This window comes from Macaca fascicularis, chromosome 1 (genome assembly GCF_037993035.2).
Source record: "Macaca fascicularis isolate 582-1 chromosome 1, T2T-MFA8v1.1".
Classification (NCBI taxonomy): Eukaryota; Metazoa; Chordata; class Mammalia; order Primates; family Cercopithecidae; genus Macaca; species Macaca fascicularis.
Window position 1 is genome coordinate 38,811,767 of NC_088375.1, and position 21,360 is coordinate 38,833,126.

The 21,360-nt window shown below is 46.2% G+C and overlaps 1 protein-coding gene across 10 annotated transcripts in view; it reads left to right on the forward strand.

The window, feature by feature from the left end:
- Nucleotides 1-1,649: 1,649 nt before the first annotated feature.
- Nucleotides 1,650-21,360, forward strand: part of CACNA1E (calcium voltage-gated channel subunit alpha1 E) — a 497,363-nt gene continuing 477,652 nt past the window's right edge. For all 10 annotated transcript variants that reach the window (XM_065534002.2, XM_065534247.2, XM_065534152.2 and 7 more), the window contains exon 1: nt 1,650-1,718. The gene's annotated coding sequence lies outside the window, so the exon portion shown is untranslated. The remainder of the gene's footprint in view (nt 1,719-21,360) is intronic.

The following is a 21,360-nucleotide window of genomic DNA, read 5'->3' on the forward strand; positions in this document are numbered from 1 at the left end:
TCTTTTCAGGTTGGTGAGAATTTTTGGGACTTACCTGGCCCTGGGGCCAACATCCCGGCTCCTCACAGCATGAACCTTTCAAGCAGACCTTCTGGGGGTAAATTGGGAACTAGCCAAGGAGGATACATAGCCACTCCTTTTCCTGCCACAGCTAAGAGGAAAGGTGAGAGGAGCTGTTGGCATGGTGGCTATTTATTTCCCTTTAGTGCATGTTTTCACTGTGTGCCAGGCTCTGCCCTCAGCCATGGAAACTCACGGCCAAGTAGAAGGGCCAGCTGTCGTCATTCAGCCCTGATCATCCTCAAGTGAGGCCTTCTGAGGATTTGACCCACCTGGGTCAAGGCTAAGCCGAAGCAGTAAGAGTGGAGAGAAAGAGAACTCTCCTCTTTCTCTCCCTCCTCCTTTCCTGCGGCTCCCTTCTCTTGTCCCTTCCAATCCCACTGCCTCCTCTTCTCTCTTTTTCTGGAGCCCCTCTCTTCTCTGACTCTGAGCTCCTGGAGGAGAGGAGGCAGTTGTTTATAAAGCCACCTGCCAAAACCTCCCTAGGGACCCTACTGGGAGGTGTGAAGATGGGTGGGTGGGACGGAAAGTCATCACCTGCAGAGTTGTGGGAGACATTTCTATTAATTTGAGGGAAAGGTATGCAGAGAGCCAGAGACATGGGGGAGAGAATACCCTAGAGGGATTCAGGTCTTGGAAGCCTTGGAAGCACCAGTTTGACTCAGTTTTGGGGCTGTTGATTTTTTGTGCTCCTTAACTGCCCACAGGAAACAGGGTCTCCGTTAGAGCCCTCAGCTAGCCCCCGGAGACCTTCAGAGAGCCTCTGGATCAGTCCACAGGCAGTGAACAGGCTCTGCATCAGGCTGGGGCTTCCCGTGGGAAGCGTCTGGCTCAGGGTCTGGTCCCCCACACCCCTCCTTCCCCCTTAACTTGATCCTTGAAGCCCCCAGTTCGCTTGTTTCTTTTTAGATGTAATTATGCTTTCCCTCTCCCTGCCCAGCAAGGCCAGCGGCCAGGACCCCGGTGAGGTCCAGAGCGGGAGCCCAGGAAGGGGCCATCCCGCCCACAAACGAGAATCGGATACTCCAGTGGAAATCGCCCGCGGAAGTTTGAGGTTACTGAACTTTTCCACAGAAATCCTGACCTAAATTTCTTGACCTCAGGCGGTTTACAACACAAACCCCCGCCTAAATGAAGCCTCGCGGCGCCCCCCGCCGCCCCCAGCCCCGGGTGTATGCGCGCTCACGCCGGCGTTCCCCTCCCACCCTCGCGCCGCTCCCTCGCCGCCTCGCGCGTGCCGCCCGTGTCTGGACAGCGATTTCTTCTGCTGTTTGGATACAGCTCTCTTCCCTCCTTCTTTGTTAGTCCCTGGTCTGCCGTCTCTGGAGGGGGCATGTATGCGAGTTCTCTTTCTGATTGCCAGAAATTTCTTTTCCACTGTGTGAGAAGACAGATTTTTTTTTTTTTAAATTGTCTCTCTTCTCTTTTATGAATTTTGTTCTCTGTTTCTGGCCCTCACCTCCGCCTGCCTTCCTTCCCCATTCTTTCTGTGGATTCCTCCTTCTTCCCCCTTGAATTTCACCATCTCTCCTCCCCCGTCTTCGCCCTCCCACCCCCACCCCCACCCCTTTCCTCTTTTAAAATAATTCAGTGATGTCTCGGGAATACTAGCACACCCTCTTCATTCAGCTGAGCGCGGGACTCTACATTAATTCAAGGTAAGCCCTGGGTTTTTACTGCCAGAGATGTGTCTGTCTTGCGCCCCGCATCCACTGCCTGCGGGTCTGCGCTGCATTCCCCGGTGGCGCCACCGGTCTGGCCTCGGCGCTGCTACCTGTTGGGGGGATGCATGGACCTTGGAGATCCGTACTTGGCCCTAACCTTCTCGGAATCTCCTCTGCACGCGCTGCCTGTTCTTCCTCTGCACGCGCTGTCCGTTCCTTTGCAACTTCCGTGAGAATTGTCCTGGCGTGGGAAAGCCCGCTCGCCCTTTGGCGCTTAGGGTGTGCATGTTGCGCCCCTTGCCGCGGCGCTCAGGGCAGCATCCCGCTGGAGGATGCAGGGTTCTCACCGCGTGAGGGGGGCTCACGCGGAGCCAGGCTCCGAACAGGGAGCGGGCGCGAGCCGCTGGGTTTTTGCAAGCCTTGGGGCCTCCGGCCGCCCTTCCATGCCTCCGGGCACGGGCGGCTCAGCAGGTCCTCGGCATCGGGAAGTTTGTGCGGGGATCGCTGGAGGGAAGGGCGCGCGGCCCAGGGGCTGAGCTTGCAGCGAAGTTTCCGTGAAGGAAGCTGCATGTGCCTTTGGAAGCGACTCGGGACTGCTGTAGGGTGGGCTGGGTGTCTTATGGAGTTGCGGGTCAGAGCGAGTGTTGTGGGTCCTTTCCTGGGACAGGACTGGGAATTGGGGCTCGAGGTAGGGGATGAAAGAGAACAGAGGAAGCCAGGCTGCGTAGGGTGACTTGCTTTTTGATTGGGCTTGAGTCTCCTTGTGCGAGGGTGGTTGTGCGTCCTTTCCCAGGGATGGAACATCCAGTTTTCTGTGCTTTTTTGCTTTGTGCCCATGTCCTGGAGAGAATGATGGGGGACACTAACCCACCGACGTCTCCCTTGAGATCGCGGCTTCCTCCGTGCGCAGGGGTCTGAGGTCACTTGCTGCAATCGTGTCTGTGAGTCTGGCTGCTCCGAGCAGGTGATTCAGGCTGTGGGTGCGTGCCGAGATCTGGGGGCTTGTGCCGAGATCTGGTTCACCGTGTTGGAACATCGATTTGTACTTACTCTTGGCTGAGAATCACACCGTGTCATAGAAACCTCATCCTCAGAGGAAAGGCTGGGAGTCAGGATAGCTTAATCCACAGAGCAGGCTGAACCCAGATAAGTGTATTCATGCAAGGAAAGGGTGTTTCTGATGCTTAAATAAGAGTATTACTTTATCTCCACTGAGGTCAGAACCAGAGGAAAAGGGGCTTTCTCTCCTGGGGTTGGGAAAAAACTTCCCATTTGCAATTCCAAGATAAATTACTAATGGGAAAATATAGAACTTCCCCTGCAAATACATGGGTCTCGTAGGATGGTGCAGCGATTTCTACCATCTAAGATAAGATGACCGTTTCTTGTTGTTTGATTCCATTCTACTGTTCTCTCCCATGCTAAGTTTCTGACCAGCTAAGAAGCTTTTTACCACTTTGTAGTATAGTGTAATCATATCATTTAGGATTGACTGCATAGGGTGCAGATTGTCCAAGCTGGGACATTTCTGAGAGTGGACAGAGATGTTGGTAATAATTACACATGGCCAATGAAGACTCCCATACAGCTAGAGATAAATGATTAACCTAAGAGTGACTGTATTTATGCTAGGTTAGAGGTAGCGATAATTCAAAAGGCAACATGCGTTGGTTTCATATCGTTTGGATCTTGCCTCATTCTTCCTGACTCAGATTTCTAATGGACTTTATTTCAATTCCCTCTGAAAATCCAGCTCTCAAATACAAATCTCTTTCCTGTGATGAACGCCTTTTTCTCCAATTACATGAGTCCCTCTGAAATGCCCATTCCTGGAGTAGAGCTTCATGCTGTAACTCTGCAGGGATGACAAATTGACAGTGATTTACATGGAGTTGTTTCTATTCCTCTGTCTTCTTGATTGTATTTACGAGTCTGGGGCTCCCAGGGAGCTGTCCTTCTGCCAGGAATTGTGAGTGTTGTGTTGATGGTAGCATGATATACAGTGATCCACACAGTCACATGGTTGAGCTATTGGATCATTGCTATCACAGCTCCTCCACTCCTTGAAGGCTAGGATGTGTGTGTTGGGTGTGAGAAGAAGGAAGAGGAAAAAAAATCCTACATGTCTGGATTTCAAACTGAGAAACTCATGTTCAAGAAGCATCCTATTGTGGAGAAATGTCTGTTTTTTACTTCCTTGCTTGTGTGAGGGAGTGATGAGGATTCTTACGGATGTGTCAGTCACACCTCCATCCCCCTTGCAGCCTATAAATCTGCCAGACAGCTAAGTCCCCGCAGGGCCTCAAAAAGTGCAGTTACCATTGATTGACTGCTTATTGCTATATTTTCCAAATATTATACCAAGCAGCTTCCAGACATTTTCATAATTAATTGTTAACCAATCCTATTAAGTAGGTATCTCCATTTTATAGATGAGGAAACTGATGTTCAGAAAAGTTAACTAACTTTCTGAAGTTCACCCAGCTAGTAAGAGGCAGAGCTGGGATTTGAACCCAGGCTAGCTGACTCCCGGCATACAAGGTTGACCCTTTGTGCTGTAGTTGATGGCATCTGACTCACAGAGTTAGTCCCAGCTGCCCAGCCTGGGGAGCGATGGCTGGTTCCAGAGTGGGGTAGATTGGCCAGTCTGCTTGGTCATCCCGCCTGGTCCTTAACTCGTGTTGCCTCTGTTTTTTCTGTCAGCAGTGTCCTTCCTGGTGTCCGTCTTAGTGCATTTTGCTTTGCCATAAAGGAATACCTGAGGCTGGATAATTTATATATAAAAAAGAGGTTTATTTGGGTTACGGCTCTGCAGGCTGTACAAGAAGCATGGTGCCAACATCTGTTTCTGGTGAAGGCTTCAGGAAGCTTTCACTCTTGGGGGAAAGGGAAGGTGAGCTGGTGTGTGCAGATCACATGATGAGAGAGAAGCAAGAGAGAGAGGAGGGAGGTGCCAGGCTCTTTCTAACAACCAGATCTTGTGGCAATTAATAGAAAGAGAATGGATTCATTACCTTGAGGATGGTGCCAAGCCATTCATAAGGGATCTGCCCCCATGACCCAAACACCTCTCACTAGGTCCCTACCTCCAACACTGGGGGTTACGTTTCGGCACGAAATTTGGAAGGGATGAACAACCAAACTTCGTGTGTCTTCCACTTTTTCCTGGCAACCTAGATCTTACCAGAGGGATCTCACCTCTGGATCCCAGTCCAGTGTGCTCACCAATCCTACCTGGGGTGGTGGAATTGTCTAATGGAAAGGCAGAGCACATGTCACCATCTGATTTTCAGGGTTTGTCTGCACCTTAGTTATTGATGCCTGCTTCTCTCAGGATCATAGTTAGGTGAATCCAGTTGTCTGAGAGGCTGACCATGGCCTAGATTGGAAAGGGCCTTCCCATGCCTTGGCTTCCCCAGAAGTAGTTCTGTAGACTAGTAGGGGAACCAGACCATCCCTCGTTGATAGCGTGTTGGTTGGGTCCCTCAGATCCTCTCTATCATAAAGGCAAAAATAGAGGCTTATGTGGATAATTCTAGATATTGTCATTCCCACTTACCCTGCAGCACAATAATTTACCAGACCAAGAACAGCATGGCTGGGGGGAAAGGAGGCAGGATGGTGATTGGGTCAGGGTGGGGAGTTAAAGAGTACTGTGTGGGAGACTTCATTTCTACCCAACTCAGCCTCTCTAAGAAGCCATGTCACCTTGCGCAAGTCACTAACCTAGTTGGGCCTCATTTAACTTGTCTGAAAATGAAGGTTGGGAAGATGCCTAGCAGATATTTTCTAGCTTCAGCAGTCCCGCAATTCAGGGTGGCTTTCTGCTCTGTGCTCTGTAAGTCTGAGGCAGAGCCACGCCTTTTCTCTTCCCCTCTATTGGCAGAGTGTAGGCGGGACAGATGGGGCTGATGGACAGGAGTTAGATGGAGGGCCATGGAAGAAACCTTCTGGGTGGAGCAGCAACTGCCCTTGGTCTCCTGTAGGCAGGCCTCAGCCCATTCTGGTCTGAAAAAATTGGGTAGCTCAGCTGGTCAGGGATGAGTAGTTGAGATGCTGGCATATGTTACTTTGCATCCCCAACAAGTGAGGGAGAATTGGGAAAAGCAGGAAATACAATACTATACTAACAGCCATCTACAATATGCCCTGAATGATTATCTGAGCGGTGGGGGAAAGGGGTGGGAGTGAGAGGTAGGACAGTGGGAGAAGGAGAGACATGGTCTTTGTCCTCCTGGTGCTGACAGTGTGGGGAGAGCCTAGAACTAGGCCATTGGACCAAGTATACATGTTACAAACTATAAAGCCATTCAGAACCAAAAACCCCTTGCAAAACTATTTTTACAAATGGTTGTAACAAATGGTTACAGTTGTTTATATGCAAATCAAGTACCTTCTGGCAGAGGCAAAGATGTGTGGTACCTTTCTCATTGTAACCTGGAAAACTGGTGTTATGAACGTCATCCTCATCCCTGACATGAGGATTCAAGAAGGTTCTATTGTCTGCAATACCTGCATGGACTTGGGGGAAGTGCACTGAATGAGGTTCTAGAATGGGGCTCCCCCAAGGACAGGCCTTCCCATTTATGTTCATGTAGTATTGCTTTGGAAGATTCAGTCTGAATCACAGGGCCTTTGTAACTATGTGGACGGCAGTTGAAAAATAAAATTTCCTCCATAAACACTAGTCTGGGATTGGGGTGAAGGGAGAATGCTCTAGATTCTCAGTATAGGATTAGTAGTGACAGTAGCAGCTGAATGGGGCTGAGGGAGGGCACAGCCCCTGGGAGCACCAGGATAAAGGTGTGATGCTGTCTTGGGTACAGCTGCCTATGGCATGGGAGTGCATCCATCCCTGTGAGTTTTCATATAATTTCTAACCTGGGTAAAAAAAATCTAGGGCTGCACTTATGGACACACCTCTTATTGATGAAAATATCACTGTAGTTAAAAAAATGCAACTTGATATCAAAGTAGTTCTCTGTGCCTTGCTGTCTTGCAGAGGGTATCTTGTATATGCCTCTCTTAAGTGTCTTTTGGGGTTTCTTCCCCTTTCTCATGAACCAAATGTGTACATGTGCTTTTCCCAGAAGGAATGAGAAAATAAAGATGAAAATGACATGCATGATTCTTTCTCTTAAGTGATTGGTTTCTAGCTCTAAGTTCAGTACTTTAAGAAAGTATTTCTTTTATCAAATTATATATTCTCTGACTCTGGTATAGTGGATCTGGTCTTGTTCCAATCCATACTAGCTATATGACCATGAGAAAAGCACTTAAACCTGCTGGGTCTCCACTTATTAATACACAGGCACAGAACTCTGTCTTTCAGAGAAGGGGACTTGGAGCCAATGGTCACTTGAGGCCCCTTCCCATGTTAAAATCATTGACTGTCATATGATTCTGTATCCTTTCCCTTCTCTCTCTTCTTCTACTATCTGTCTCCCCCTCTTACCCTTGACTAGTCATACAATAGAATTTTTTTGTTTGCTATATTTACTGAATAGGAATTTTATTCTTTGTTCTTAATTTAAATAGCTATGAGGAACATTTTACATTTCTGCTTCTGAAAAGAATGTAAATTGAGTTACTCTTGACTTACTTGGTCCTTGATTGATGTTTTCTTGAAAGTAATGATCCTAAATACAAAAAAGTTCCACCCTTTCCTTAGTGAGGGGATTCATAATGACAGGTGAACACACATCCAACTTCCACCTTCTTTTGTTGTTGGATCTCAGAATCTGGGTTAATGAGCTGTTCAGTGCTGAAGTCTAAGAGTCCTAGGTTCATCCAGGCAAGGAAAGTCAGCTTTCCAACCTCAGAACCTGAGCCCTGGTCCAGGGCGGCTCCCATGGTGACTGGAGAGGAAGGAACCTGGGCTTGGGGGGCAAAGCCGCTGGTGTGAGCTCAGTTCTGTCACTGGGTAAACAATCACTTCAGTTCTCTCTGCTTTCCCCTTCCTTTCTTCTACTCTCCTCTCCCCCTTCCCTCTTTCTGAAAATGTGTCCTGAGTGCCGGTTCGGGGCTAGGCACTGACTTGGACACTGGGAATACAGCAATGAACAAGACAGCCAAATATCCTACTGTTTTGGAATTTATATTCTATTGTAGGAAGAGAGAAACCATACATAGATAAGTAGATTGTTAAAAAAAAATCAGACCATAATAGAATAGCATTCAGATAATTAATAGAGGGTGATGTGGCAGTGACAGGGTTGCACTTTAGATTGCAACATCAGGGAAGGCTTCTGAGGAGGTGATATTTAAGCTGAAGATCAGAATGGTAAAAATGAAATAGGATCTATATCACCGATTCTCTATGGCTATTTTGAGGAATAAGTTAAATTGTATGCAAAAGTGCTTGAGACTATGAAATGAATGCAGCACATTTTATATCTCACTGGGCAAAATTCTTTGAGGTGGAGCATCATGATTAATTAATATTTGCAGTTTCAGTACCTAGCATAGTAATGAATGTAGGATGAATTAAATTATAAATGTAAATCAGGAGTTCAGAGGAAATGTTGAAGAGATAAATTAGATGATGCCTAGGACAGGCCTTTGTGGAAAGAAGATCCTGTTCCTTCTGTTCTTGCCACTACTGGGCTTTCCTGGAGATTTGCATCCATGAAGCCCTGGGAGAGCAGAGGTTCCCTGGGTTTACAGGGTACAGAGGGATGGAGAGGGACAGACAATACTGAGGGAGTAGAGTTCCTGAGTAAGTTCCAGGTTGCTCTTCTTGCTTTTTGGGGTCTTCTTAACCCAGAGCAGACAGAGATTAGATGCCCAGGCCTCCTTCCATCTCCTGCATCTGGGAGGGTGGCTGTTTTTCCCATGCTGCACAGGATGCAGACTTCGTAGCCTTTGCCTTCCTCCAGTGCTGCCACAGCTCTCTCTTCTCTCCAGCCCTGGGCAGAGCTCATCATGCTTTTCCCTGTTACCTGCCTGCCCAAAGGGTTGACTCAACACAGCCCACCTCCTGCACCCAAAGCTGTGAGTCACAGTTGTTCAAACATGGAGGTGTGAATCACTCAACTTCTAGCCTTTGAGATGTCTTGGGTGACAACTGAGGGAGAAGGCTTTGTGTGTGTCCCTGCCCTTCACTTCCCTTTGGGTTTATCATGCTTCCTCCACTTAGACCCTAGAACTCAGACCTCATGGCCCTTCCCCAGGGCCACAACACCAGTCTGGGCGTACATGGAATGTTTATTCACTCACACAGGAGGGGGCCTTAGGAAGAACATCCTGTCTCAATTTGTGGTTTCTGGACCAGCCACATAGCACCCTTGAGAATTTCTTAGGCATTCAAATTCTCATGCCCAGTCCCAGACATCTTGAATCAGAAACTCTGGGGGCAGGGCCAAGCCCTCCAGGGGAGTCTCATGCACATTAGTTTGGGAACCCCTGTTAGAAGGATAGCTGAGTGTGGAGCATCCAGCATGTGCCAGAAACTAGTTATATTGTATGTACACCTCTTTGAGTTACAGGAATTGTCAGTCTTGTTTTATAGATGAGCAGAAAGGCCTGCAGAACCCAAGATCATAGTAGGTGGTAGATCCCGAGTTTGACTCCAGTCTTGACTTCGAAGTCAGAATTATTGTGAGGTTTGGACCCCTAATTAAAATGCAAATATTTCTGATGACATCTGTTACTAATCAGTAACATCTTAGTGCTCTTAGTGCTAATTCCTGTCCTGGCCATTCACAATAGACTGCTGAGAGGAGAGTGGAACAGCCCTGAGAAGGAGGCCTGGATACCTTGTGGTGTCTCATGGGTGCTCCCACTGCTTGGCAGTTTCTCCTCTGGTTAGCTCTGGCTGAGTTCCTTCTCCAGATGGGACTGAGTGACTGATCCTTAAACACAGGTGCTTCCCAGTCCACCCTGGCCCTTTCAGCTATTTATGGTCCACACATCCCTCAATTTGCCTTGGCCATCGCTCATATGCTGGTGACTTCCAAATTTCTGTTCCAAACTAGGATTCTCTTTTGAGTTTCAGAATTTCTCTGCAACTGAATACTAGATGTTTATACTTCAACACCTCATAGTGTCTCAAACTCACCTTGTCTAAAACCTAATGCATCTTTATTTCCCAAATCTTGTCCTCCTCTCACGTAGCCTCTTTCAGCAAATGGTACCACCCTCCATCCTGTTGCCCAAGACAGAAATCTGGGAGTCATTTGTGACTCTTCTTCCTCCCTTTTGCCCTGACGTTCATCAACTGACCTGCCCTCGCCCACCCCACGGGGGCCTGGCTCACAGTTGCTTATCCTGATTCCTTGATACCTTTGGGCTGTCCTGGGTTCTTCTCCTTTGCACTCCCTTGGCATCCTGTGCTTACCTCTGGCATTGTGCTTCTTAGGTAGTGTTGTAACCGTCAGCCTCCCCTATGCTGAGATCCTTGATGGTGAGGATTGTGTCTTTTATCTATGTGTCTCCAATGCTTTGCCCTTAGTAGGTGACTGATAAGTTTACTGATTATATAAACAAGTAAAGAAGCTACCCTGGAACCTTTGGCAAATCCTGATTCTCCTTCCCTTTGTTGCAATACAGTCTCCCCTATGATGGGGTCACTGTGCTCACCAACTGTGACTTTGACAAGTTCCTTATCAGTTGACTTTGAAGTGACAGTGAGTACCCACCAACTCCTCTCAGAGAAAGCAGGGAGTTGACTGAAGGCGGTAATACTACGGAGTGTGTATGTGGTATATATATCTGTGTAGAAAGTGTTGCCATGAAGCTGAAGTGGAAGAATCCAGGCAGATTTCATATTCCTGCCAACTTTATGTCCAACAATTTGTAATTTATAGAAAATCAAAGAAGAGTTTTCTCTGATCTCCCCAATCCCCATCTTTCCCCCCAGGGTAAAGACTGTATTTCAATTATCACTGTTTACCCGCAGCTCCTCAATATGTTGTCTAGAACACAGTTAAGTGCTAAATAAATGTTCAGAAAGAGCTTTGGCTAATGGCAAGAACTCTAGGAAAGGTTCTGGGTTGGGAGAATGAGGGCAGGACCTACAGATCCATGATCAGACCAGCTGAGTCCCATGACTTTGAATATCATCTTTATGCCCTACACTCCTGTAGTAGTTAGCTTTTGCTGCATAATAAATCACCTCTGATCTCAGAGGCCTAAAACAACAGTTAGCATTTCTCATAATTCTGTGGGTTAGCTGGTGGTTCCTTTGTCCTAGGCTAGCCTGGCTGGAGTTGGATGGTCTGGTTTGGCCTCACTGACATCTATGGGTCATCAGCTGAGGCAGGGGCAGGGGGACAGCTGGGATGCTGGAACCTCTCTTTCCACAGTTTCATGTCCTCAGAGAGGCCAGCCCAGGTGTCTTCACATAGTTGTAGAAGGTTTCAGAAGCAAGTGTCTTTGTTTGAGCTGCTGTAACACAATACCATAGGTTGGGTGGCTCATAAACAGCAGAAATTTAATGTTCACAGTTCTGGAGGCTGGGAAGTCTGATATCAAGGCGCTGGCAGATTTGGTCGTGGTGAGGGCCTGTTTCCTGGTTCATAGGTGGTGCCTTCTCACTGTGTCCTCACATGGTGGAAAGGTAAGGAGCTCTCTGGGGCCTCTTTTGTAAGGACACTAATCCCATTCATGAGGTCTCCACCCTCATGACCTAATCACCTCCTAAAGGCCCCACCTTCTAATACCATCACAATGGTGAATAGCTTTCAACATATGAATTTGGGGAGGATACAAACATTCAGACCACAGCAAGGAGAGAGGGCAAGCCCCAGAGATCAAACCTTTTTCCATTCTCTGCTTGTGTCACATTTCCTATTGTTCCATTGCCTAAAGCAAGTCACATGGCCACGCTAGACTCAGTATAGGAAGGGACTACCCAAGGCATGGACATTGGAAAATGTGAACAAATTGGGATTTGTGTTAGCTTGGGTCCTCTGAGAAGTAGCCACCAAGATGGGATGAAATGTACATGGATTTTTATTAGGGGAAAAACTGATGAGAGTAATGGGGAAGGAGTTGGGAAAGGCTAGAAAAGCCATCTGACTGCCATGCAAGTCTAACCCTGAGTGACAGATTGAGGGAAGGTAAGTTGAGTTCAAGGGTCCCTGTCTGCTGTGCAATCTGAGGATTGCAAGGCTTTTGGGAGACCCTCAAGCCAGAGTTGGCTATCAAGGGAGTCCTGTGTCTCCTAGAGGTCTGCTAGGCACATTCTCACAGCCACCATAGTGTCATTACTCAACGAATTTATCACAACTCCCAAATTTATACTTCCAGCTCATTCTTTTCTCCTAAGCTCTACACCTCTATAGTCAATGGCTTTCTTAATCTTTCCACTGGGTGGTCTCAGAGGCATCTCAGACTTACCATGTCGAAACTGAACTCTTGATCTCTGCCTCCAAATCCGTTTTTCCTCCAGCTTTCTTTGTCTTGGTGAGTGACATCTTCATCCACTCACAAGTTCAGGAGTCATTGTTGATACTTGCATCTCTGTATTCCTGTAGGTGATCCATTATGAAAGCCTGTCCACCTTATCCCTCAATATTTCTCGACCTTGTCTTCTTCTCTCCAGCTCTGCTGCCATTACCAAGACCAAACCATCTTCATCTCTCCCTTGGACAATCACAGTAGCCTCCACTTCCTCTCTGGTTCCCTTGTGGAGCTTAAGGAAGCCTGCATGATCTTGAAGAATAAACATGATTATATCACTTTTCAGCTTGAACTCCAAGATCTTAGCCATGGTCTCTGTGCCCTGCAAACCAGTCCCTACCCCACCCCAGCGTCAATGCCTACATTGCTCTCTATCACCCACCACCTTCCAGCAAGTCTGGCCTCTTTTAAAATATGCCAAGCTCTTTCTCACTGCAGGCCTTTGCACATGCTGTTCAGTCTCCTCATAATCTCCCATCCTCTCACTCCCCATTCACCTGGTTAGTGCCTATTCATTGTTCAGTTCTTGATTTAACTGTCATTTCTTCAGTGAGATCTTCTATCTCACAGATGAATGCCACCCTCCACCCTAGCCTATCTAATTTATGTTCCTCTGTGACACTGTCTTATAGCATCTTACAGTTTTATAGCTCCCATCCCAGTTCATGTGTGTATACTTAGTTTAGTGTCTGTGTCTCCCAGGCAGACAGTTCCCTAAGGATTGGGACTGTGTTTGCATGGTTCATGGCTGTGTCTCAGAGCCCAGCACAGTGCCTGGTATATAGCAGCATATCAGTCACTGTTGGTTGAATGGATACAGGTCCAAGGGAGTGGAGGGGAGTGGGGGAGAATGGGTCTTGCGGGGATTTGCCCCTCCCAGTCTCTGACTCAGGAGGAATTGAAGCTGCTCTGGTTCTGAGCATGTGACCTGAGACGTAGCATTGTTTCTCCCTGCCCATTCCTTGCTGCCTTACCTGCCTCATGCTCTCTGTGCCCTCATATTGGGGATATTGTCATACTCAATACCCAGGGTCTCAAAGGAATTGGGCTGATCAGCTGTTCCTGGATTGGACAGAGAAGCTGGGACCCCTTCCTGAGCTCACCACGACCTGTGAAGGCATCCCGCTCCCTGATTTCATTCTGATTCCCGCTTCCTCTGGCTTTTGCCACCACCCCTCCCTGCCATGGACACCTCCCCCCAGCCCCCTCCCCTTCTTCTCCGCCTGCCTCCAGTTTCTTATGACTGAAACCATAGGCTGAAGCACCTCAGAAATGTCAAAACAGGGGTCTTGGTGATGCTGGCTGTGCTGGGCATGAGTGGAGGAGACTGCTAGAGCGTGAGCCTGGGGAAGGTGCCTAGGGAATGGGGCAAACACAGCCCGAGTTCCGTGTGTGGCTACCACAACTCTGACCCCAGATTCTGTCATGTTCTGTCCCCCTTGGGTGGGGCAAGGCCTGCTGGTACCCGAGAAATCATTGCTGGAATTCTGTTGCTAAAACATAAAGCTGCCGAAGTCCCTGTGACAGAATTTCCTATCGGTAGGTGAGTCCAGCGTAGTGTCAGAGGAGCAAGAGCTAAGCAGCCGGGGAGTCAATGCTGCAGGGCAGGGCTTATGGCAGCAACTTTCAGACTGGGTCCTAGCTCTCCAAATTATTAGCTAAGTGGCTCTATACAGTGACTTATTTTCTTTGAATCTCAGTTTCCTTGATGTATGTAGGAATAGTACTTAACCTCATAGGATTTGTGTAAAGAAAGATTGAGTCAGTAGAAACAATCAGCAAATATTAGCTAGAGATGATCTGGGCTTGTGTGAGAGCAGGGGATTGTAGTGATCTCTTGTGGGAAGGGAAGAAGGCACGGTGGCAGGCAGAGCTCTAGCTGGGGACCACCATAGTACCTATGGCTGGCCCTCTTAATCTGCTGTCTTATGGCATCTCAGAGCCTCAAGCCCAGTAAAAGTAGATTATGCAAGCATATAAAATATTTGTGGGAGGTAGATGGTGCAGATTGCCTTGGATCTCATATCCTTTCAGGCATGGCTCTGGTGTGGAAGTGTGTTAGTTAGGGTTCCCCAGAGAGAGAATCAATAAGAGATAGATAGATAGATAGATAGATAGATAGATAGATAGATAGATAGAAAGATAGATGGACAATAGATGAAAGGGGATTTATTAGGGGAACTGGTTTATGTGATTATGGAGGCTGAGAAGTCCCTTGACAGGCCACCTGTAAGCTGGGAACCATGAGATGCCAGTCACATGGCTCAGTCCAAAGGCCTAAAAACCCGGAAGAATGGTGGCTGGTATAAGTCCTAGAATCCAAAGAGCGGAGAGCCCTGAGTTCTGATGTCCAAGGCGAGGGGAGGAAGGTGTATCCCAGCTCCAGGAGAGAGTCTTTCCTCTGTTTTGTTCTATACAAGCCTTCAGCCAATTGGATGGTGCCTGACCTCGTGAAAGGTACACTTTCCCCACTTATTCCACTCAGACTCACACGCCAGTCTCCTTTGGAAACACCATTAAGACACCCCCCAAAATAATGCTTTACCAGTTCTCTAGGTATTCCTAAATCCAGTCAAGTTGACACCTGATATTAACCATCACAGCATGTAAAGTTGTGAGGGCTTGGGCGATGCTAATTTGTAGAGGTCATTCAAACCATTAAGATAATGAAACAGTTTCAGTTTTCTGCATGTGACTAGCCAGTTCTCTGAGCACCATTATTAAATAGGGAATCTTTTCCCCATTGCTTGTTTTTGTCAGGTTTGTTGAAGATCAGATGGTTGTAGGTGTGCAGTCTTATTTCTGGGTTCTCCATTCTGTTCCATTGGTCTATGTGTCTGTTCTTATATCAATACCATAAATGCCTAACAATTATAGACTGGATAAGGAAAATGTGGTACATATACACTATGGAATACTATGCAGCCATAAAAAGGACCAAGAGCATGTCCTTGGCAAGGACATGAATGGAGCTAGAAGCCATTATCCTCAGCAAACTAATGTAGGAACAGAAAACCAAATACTACATGTTCTCACTTGTGAGTGGGAGCTGAACGATGAGAATACATGGACACATTGCGGGGAGCAACACACGCTGGGACCTGTCGAAGACTGGGGAGTGGGAGAAGGGAGAACATCAGGAAGAACAGCTAATGGATGTTGGGCTTAATACCTAGGTGATGGGACAATCTGTGCAGCAAACCACCATGGCACACATTTACCTATATAACAAACCTGCACATCCTGCACGTGTTCCCCGAGCTTAAAATAAAAGTTGGGGAAAAAAAAGAGATAATGAAACATAATTCAAAGATATAAATTGTACCCCATTTTTATTGTTTTTCTCTGTTTTTCTAAGTATTCATGGCTTGTAAAGTATGTATAATGTCAGCTATTACCTGGGAACTAGCTCCTGATAGTTTGTTCTTTTGTTCGGCTTATAAAGGTAGAGGATTCTTGAGATTTGCACTGTTATCGGCCTGCCGTTGAATAATTTTAACTCTTATTTTCATTGATCCAGAAAAAGTCTTCTAGTTTGGTGGGTGGGAAGCACATATTGACTTTTGAAGGAGACTTGACAGATGTGATTATATCCCAGACTTGCTCCTAAATCCAGTGCATCAAAAAATTATTAAACTTTGAGTGTGGTGATTTTGTAGGGCTCTGTGACTACAAAGCCCTTTGTAGTCACAGAGCCCTTTGAAAATCTGATGAAAGCTGTGGACTCAAACTGATAAAATGCACACTCCAAATGCTCATATGACATCAGGGGACCCCAAAGTCTCCTAAAAGTCGTTCTACTTGGAGCCTGGGTGAATCACCCTAGATCAAGGCTATCCATCGTGAGTCAACCAGAAGAGGTCCATCCAGAATGCAGAGGACAGAGACACTAGGTGGAAAGGCAGGCCTAGGGCTTGCCCTTATGGAAACATCTGGTGGTATGGGAGTCATGCAGGTAGGGGTGTTTCCATCCTCTGTGTGCAAACTGGATCTCTCTGAGGATGCCACCTACACCTTGAAGGAGAGGGGCTCCCTTCATCAGCTGCGGGCCTGGATGCCACTGAGAAGTCCCACAGGAAGCAATCTACAGTGAGGCAGTGGAGGGGGGACTACATCAGTCCGCAACCCCTTCAAGCATGAACACACTAGAAGTCTGTGGAAGAGGCTTCCCCTCACAAGCCTCAGCCTTTACTCACTTTCTTTCCCCTCCTGACTTGCCCTGCCCTCTCCTCTGGGTCCATCTTCTGGGGTCTCACTTCCTCCAAGCCCACATCCAATTACATACATCAGGGTTGGCAACATTTTCTGCAAAGGGTCAGACAGTAAATATTTTAGTCTGTGGGCCATGTGGTCTCTGTCTCAACTACTCAGTCCTGCCAATGTAGCTCAGAAGCAGCCACAGCCAATACATAACTCAATAGGCATGAATGAGTTCCAATAAAACTTTATTTATAAAAGCAAGCAGGCCAGATATAGCCCAAGGGCCATAGTTTGCTAACTCCTGCTGAGATAGTTTGTTTCATTAGGGGCTTCTAAAATGATGCTTTCTAATCCTGTCATTCCTTCTTCATTTCTTTTTCTTTTTTCTTTCTTTTTTTTTTTTGAGATGGAGTCTCACTCTGTTGCCCAGGTTGGAGTGCAAGGGTGCAATCTCGGCTCACTGCAACCTCTGGCCTCCCAGGTTCAAGGAATTCTCCTGCCTCAGCCTCCTGAGTAGCTGGGATTACAGGCATGCACCACCATGCCCAGCCAATTTTTTGTATTTAGTAGATACGGGGTTTCACCATGTTGGTCAGGCTGGTCTTGAATTCCTGACCTCAGTTGACCCACCCACCTTGGCCTCCCAAAGTGCTGGGATTTACAGGTGTGAGCCACCGCGTCCAACCATTCCTTCTTTATTTTTTAGTTGGAATACATTGATAAAGCGAAACTTTCCTTGCGCTATTTGGCTACCTCCATTCTTTTTGAACCCTCCTTAATGAGGCTCTCCTCTCCCCTCACTTCACCAAAACTCTTCTTTCCAAGATCATAAATGGCCTTCCCATTGCTAAATACAGTGGTCAACTCTCAGTTTTCATCTTGAGATACTAGACCTAATGAGTCCTTGACATGGACAGGCACTTCTTCACCTGGCTTTCAGGACATGCCCTCTCCTGGTGTTCATTGCTAATTCCTTCTGGGGCTTTGTTAATTTTCTGTCATCAACCAGCTGTGAGCCTTGGATACCCCAGGGTGCAGTCCTAAGGCCTCTTCTTTTTCTGTAATCACTTATCCAGGGTACAGATTTAAAATACCACCCAATATAGATGACTTCTAAACATATAGCTGGTCTTCTTCCTGAATACTACATGTGTCCATCCAATTGTTATGAGAGGTATCCACATGGATGTCTGAGAGGCACATCAAACTTTACATATTTAAATATGAATTCTTGATCTTCTTCCCAAAACCTGCTCTTTCTTCAATCTTCCCTATGTCAGTTAATGACAACACCATCCTTCTAATAGCTCTGGCCAAAAAATCTCAGCATCATTCTTGACACCTCTCTTTCACTCCCCACATCCAATCTGTCAGCAAATCCTGTTGGCTCTGTCTTCAAAATATATCTGCTTCTCACCACCTCCACTGCTACCAGCCTGGTTCAAACTACTGTCACCCCTCTCCTGGATCACTGTCACAGCCTACTGCTAACTGACACAGGTGGTCATGCTACCCTACCTGGAGTGTGTTCTCAACCCAGCAGCTCAAAGGACCCTTTAGAAGCTGAGTCAGGGTGTCTCACTCCTCTGCTCAAAACCCTCCAGTGTCTTCCCATCTCACTGAGAGTAGAAGTTAGAGCCTTAAAATGGCCCATGGAGTCCTGCAGGGTCTGAGAGCTGCCCCACCGCTTATCTCCCTGGACTATCCACAGCTCTCCCCATCTCTCTCTATTCCAGTTGCACAGGTTCCTTGCTGTGCCTCACATGTGCTGGGCACACTTTACCTCTGGCCCTGTAGACTTGCTTCTCCCTCTGGCATGTTCTTCTCCAGGTTTCTGTATGGCTTGCCCCTCACCACCGTCAGGTCTTTGCTCAAATGTCACTGTATCAGTGAGGCCTTCCCTGATCACATTGCTATTCCCACCAACCCTGCACTCCAAGAAAGGAAGTCAGGATATCTAGCAAACAGGATCCACACTGTCTTTCCTCTGAGACCCTCAGGAAAGCTGCCCGGTTGCAGACCATGTAGGGAATATCACCCTGCCCTTCCTTATCCTTAGCCCTAAGTGGATGCTGCAGTTGAAGTCTTGACTGCACATAACGTTCCAAGACTGAACAGGGAGCCTTGTCTTTCCTTCTGTCTCTGTGCAGGACACTGTCAAACCTCCAAGAAAGAGACCTGTTTTTCTTTTCCTTAAACACTAGGCTTTCAGACTCCTCTGGTTGCTGGCCCAGCTGTGCTGTCTTGAATCTGGGGAGTGGGATACCCTCTTTGGATTCACAGGTGGCCTTGGGGTATTTTCAGCTGTGCATGCTGCTGTAGTTTTAATCCAAGGCCTGCATCCTGGAGCATGCCCTGGCCCAGAAAAAGGCAGTGGTGGCTTTCTCTTTGAGTCTTTTTACCCTTCTGTCTGCCATCCAGGGACCATTGTGCCTTGGTTCATCTCCATTCCTCTATGTGGAAATCATGTCTGTAATTTTGAACTTGAATCCACACCTGACATATGGACACTTTGGGTTCCTGCTGGGGGGAATTTGGATGATGTCATGAAGCAGAGATGTCTGTGAGGCTGACACCCTGGAGTCTTTCCCCAGTCAAGCTGCTGAGAGTCCAGTCCTTGGCCCCTACCCTAGAGCATCACAGACTCTCTGAGCCATATGGGGCCATAGCGATCTCATAGTCCAACTTCTGAGTTTCTCTGCAGTATGCTTGGTAAGTAGTTATCCAGATAACCTCACTACTTTTCAGCATAGTCCCTTCTATTTCAGACCAGTCTAATCAATAGAACATACTTTAGACCTTCAATCTAGTTGAGTCTCCTGTTTTTCCTCTTGACAGGTACTTCTATTGTGACTTTTCAACATTTGCTCGTACAGTGAGGACTTGAGTGAAGATAGAATCAGTTAAGGGCCCATTTACTAAGTGGTGAGGTTCTTAAAGGCAGGAACCCATCCTGTTCATCTCTGTAGTCCTAGTACTTGGCATAATGCCCAGATGTTAGAGGTGCTCAATAACTGCTAATGATAATAATAAATAAGAAAGTTCTACTTATCAAGCTCTTATAATGTGGTGGGCACTACTCTAAGCCCTATATGTACCTCAAAACAACTCAATGCAGTACTATTATTACTGTTTTGTGGATGACGAAGCTGAAGCTTAGGAATGTTAAGTACCTTGTCTCAGGTGACATAGCTATTAAAGGAAGGAGCAAGGATTTAGGCCTAGCACAGCTGACTTTAGAATTCGTACTCTTTGTGTATTATTTATGGTTTCTTTTTTCTCTTTATTTATTTTATTGTGGTAAAATATATATGACATAAAATTTACCATGTTAGCCATTTTTAAGTGTACAGTTTAGTGGCATTAAGTAATTCACATTGTTGTGCAACTGTAACTGCCTTCCATTTCTAGAACTTTTTCATCTTCCCAAACTAGACTGTATACCTATCAAAGAGTAACTCCCCATTCCTGCTTCCCCCAGCCCCTGCAACCACCAGTCTACTTTCTGTCTCTCCGAATTTGACTGCTGTGGGTATCTCATATAAGTAACATCATGTAGTATTTGTGCTTTTGTGATCAGCTTATTTCATCCAGTATAATGTCTTTTTTTTTTTCAAAGTAGGAAGTGATTTTGGAATTTAGTTTTCTTTATATTACATCTATATAATGTCTATTACATCTATTACATAGATACAATGTAATGAAAATTAAATATAGATAAATATAGATATAATATACATAAATATCTATATTATATATTTTACTTTTCTTTATGTTATATCTATATTTTATATATTTAAGGTGTTACAACATGATGTTTTGATATACACGTACATAGTGAAATGATTACTACAGCCAAGCAAATTAACATATTCTTCACCATACACAGTTCCTTTCTTGTGTGGTAGGAGCACTTAGAATCTACTCTTTTTTTTTTTTTTTTTGAGACGGAGTCTCGCTTTGTCGCCCAGGCTGGAGTGCAGTGGCATGATCTCGGCTCACTGCAAGCTTCGCCTCCCGGGTTCACTCCATTCTCCTGCCTCAGCCTCCCGAGTAGCTGGGACTACAGGTGCCTGCCACCACACCTGGCTAATATTTTGTATTTTTTTTTTTTAGTAGAGATGGGGTTTCACTGTGTTAGCCAGGATGGTAGAATCTACTCTTTTAACAACATTTCAGTATACTATACAATATTGTTAACTCTAGCCCTAACCCTGTACATTTAAGATCTGTAGATGTATTCATCCTATATAGCTGCAAGTTTTTACCCTTTGACCTACTTCTCCACTTTTCTTCCTCCTTCCTTCCCCTGGTAACCACCATTTTATTCTTTATTTCTACATATTTGACTTTTTAAAGATGCCACATGTAAGTGAGATCATGCAGCATTTTTCTTTCTGTATCTGGGTTCTTTGTCTACTATAATGTCCTCCAGTTTCAGTCATGTTGTCTAAAATGAGAGTATCTCCTTTTTTAAGGCTAAGTAGCATTCCATTCTGTACATATATCATAATTTCTTTATCCATTCATCCATTGGTAAACATTTAAGTTGTTTCCATTGTCTTAACTATTGTGCATAATGCTACAGTGAACATGAAAGTGCAGATATCTCTACGAGGTACTGATTTCATTTCTTTTGGCTATATAACCAGCAGAAGGGTTGCTGGATCATATGGCAGTTCTATTTTTAATTTTTTTGAGGAACATCCGTGCTGTTTTCCATAATGATTGTACCAATTTACATTCCTACCAACAATGTAGAAGACATTCCTTTTCTCTACACCCTTGCCAACACATGTCTCTTGTCTTTTTGTTAATAGCCATACTAACAGGTATAAGGTTATACCCCATCGTGGGTTTTTTTGTTTGTTTTTTTGAGATGGAGTCTCGCGCTCCCACCCAGGCTGGAGTGCAGTGGCGTGATCTTGGCTCACTACAACCTCTGCCTCCCAGGTTCTAGCGATTCTCCTGCCTCAGCCTACCAAGTAGCTGGGATTACAGGTGTGCACCACCATACCCGGCTAATTTACAT